This window comes from Mustela putorius, unplaced genomic scaffold, assembly GCF_011764305.1.
Source record: "Mustela putorius furo isolate JIRA1106 unplaced genomic scaffold, ASM1176430v1.1 tig00003869_pilon_pilon_pilon, whole genome shotgun sequence".
Classification (NCBI taxonomy): Eukaryota; Metazoa; Chordata; class Mammalia; order Carnivora; family Mustelidae; genus Mustela; species Mustela putorius.
The window spans coordinates 18,852,480-18,854,974 of NW_025422021.1; the positions used below are offsets into that span (position 1 = coordinate 18,852,480).

General features: G+C 36.1%; 1 pseudogene; it reads right to left on the reverse strand.

Moving 5' to 3' along the window:
* Window positions 1-1,589: 1,589 nt before the first annotated feature.
* On the reverse strand, window positions 1,590-2,167 carry LOC123388013 (annotated as a pseudogene).
* Window positions 2,168-2,495: the final 328 nt, after the last annotated feature.

The window sequence follows — 2,495 nt, forward strand, 5'->3', positions numbered from 1 at the left end:
CCATGGTCTGTTTTCTCTCTTCTTCGTGACCCCACTCCCTCCAAACACCTCTTCTTTCTAAGCTCATAGCCCCATGAGCCAAATCTAGTGCCCAGACATGGCCTGATGATTTGAATGGCTGCATGGTGCTTTACCATTTTAGGCCAACACTGAAAAATCATTGTATTTCTATATAAACATATCCACTTCTGGCTTACCTTTTAAAAAATAGACCATCAGGCAATATTAAACCTACAAGACAAATCTCTTCTGGAGATAAGTACCAACTGCCTCATTCTAAGGAATCACATACTCTTAGTCATTTTTGTTTATCTTAAAAAAGAAAACAAAACAGCTCTTAGTTTTGTTGATCCTTCCATTGTTTTTCTGGTCTCCATTTCACTTATTACCACTCTGATCTTTGTTATTTCCTTACTCCTGCCAACTTTGGGTGTACTTTGTTCTTGTTTTTCTAGATCCTGAGATGTAAAGTTAGGGTTATTTATTTGAGAGCTTTCGATTTCCTCAGTACAAACATTTGTCACTTTATCTTTCCGTCTAAGAACTGCTTTTGCAGACTCTCATGAATTTTGGTGTGCTGTGTTTCCATTTTCATTTGTTTCATGATTTTTTGTTTGTTATAATTTCCTTTTTGATTTCTTCTTGGAGCTATTGGTTGTTTCAGGAATGCGTGGTTTAGTTTCCACATACTTGTAAATTTTTCAGCTCTCCTCTTGTTATTGATTTCCAGTTTCAAGCCAGAAAGGATAGTTGATAGTTGATATGATTTTGGCCTTCTTAAATTTGCTGAGATCTGTTTTGTGGCCTAGTATATGACCCGTTCTGGAAAATGTTCTATATACACTTAAGAATGTGTATTCTGCTTCTGTTGGATAGAATGTTCTAGAAATGTCTTAGGTCAATTTAGTCTAATGTATGGTTCAAGTTTAACATTTCCTAGTTGATTATATGTCTGGATAATCTGTCCATTGCTAAAACTTGGGTATTATGTCCCCTGCTATGATTACATCATTGTCTATTTCTACCTTTAGATATGTTAGCATTTGCTTAATATATTTAGGAGCTCCTATGTTGGGTGTGTGTATATTTATGACTATTATATCTTTTCAATGAATTGACCCCTTTATTATTATTTAATGGCCTTCTTTCTCTCTTGACTTAAAGTGTATTTTATCTGATGTAAATATAGCTACCCTTCACCTTCTTTTGGATACCACTTGAACAGAACATCTTTTTCCATTCCTTCAATTTGAACCTATGTGAGTCCTCAAAGCTGAAATGAGTCTCTCATTGACAACATATAGTTAGGTTTTTTATCCATTACAACTACTCCATACCTTTTGATTGGTGAATTCAATCCATTTACATTTAGAGTAATTGTTGCTATGTAGAAACTTACTAATGCCATCTTATTCATTGTTTCCTGGCTGTTTCGTAGTTCAGTTATTTTTTATCCCTCTGTTTCTGCTTCCCTTTGTTAATTGGTGATTTTCCTTTTTTTTTTTCTATTAAACACAGAATGGCTTTATTAGTATAAACACACACACACACACACACACACACACACACATTATATAGTGCTAAGAAACTTAAATATTTAACTTATAACAAGGGGGTGCCAATTTGACATCCAGAGCCCACAGAATGCTTGAAGGAGGCTACAGCAGATTCTACTTCCACATCACTGTGGAGGGCATTTTTGGAGGGGAAGAGGAGCCAGGTGTAACAGTTTTTCAAGTTTCCTTTTCTCATCAAGGCTCATGGGAGGCACTCTATTCAAGGGGAGCTGTGCCATCTCATATTCTTCAGTCAGGTCAAAACTCTCAAAATCTAGGGGATTTAAGGGAATGAATTTTTCAATTTCTGGATCAGCATCATCCAAGGCAGGAACAGAGCTTTTTGCTTTTTTCCTGATCCTGTTTCACAGAGAAGGCTGTCTTATCTGTTTGAGGGGCCCATTAGTCTTTACTGACATTTCTGTTATGTTAAAAGTTCTGGCAGCTTTAGGTAAAACTTGTGGAGCACCAAACATTTTGCCAACACATGGCATTGAAACCTTAGTGTCCTGTTAAGGCTCTGGCTGAAATCCAGATTCCAGTCCATCCTTGGAAGCTACACAGGTACCTGGATCCCCATTTCCCTCAACAACAAAGATCAGCATAGCCATTCTGGATTAGGCAGGGCTCAGTTTCTTTTTCTGTTCTGATTCCTCTTTCTTTATCTTTTGTGAATCTACTGTAGGTTTTTGCTTTGTGGTTAACAGAAGGCTCACCTGAAAACATCTCATAGATAAAACAGTCCATTTTAACTTGATAGTGACCTAACTTCAATGGCATACAAAAGCTCTACCCTTTCACTCCTCCCCTCTTATATCTTTGATGTTACAATAATATCTTTATATTTTGTATGTTAGCAAATTATAATAGTTACATTTATGTAGATACTTTCTATTGTATTTTTTTCATTTCATTCGCTGATTTTTTTCAGCTCTAGAA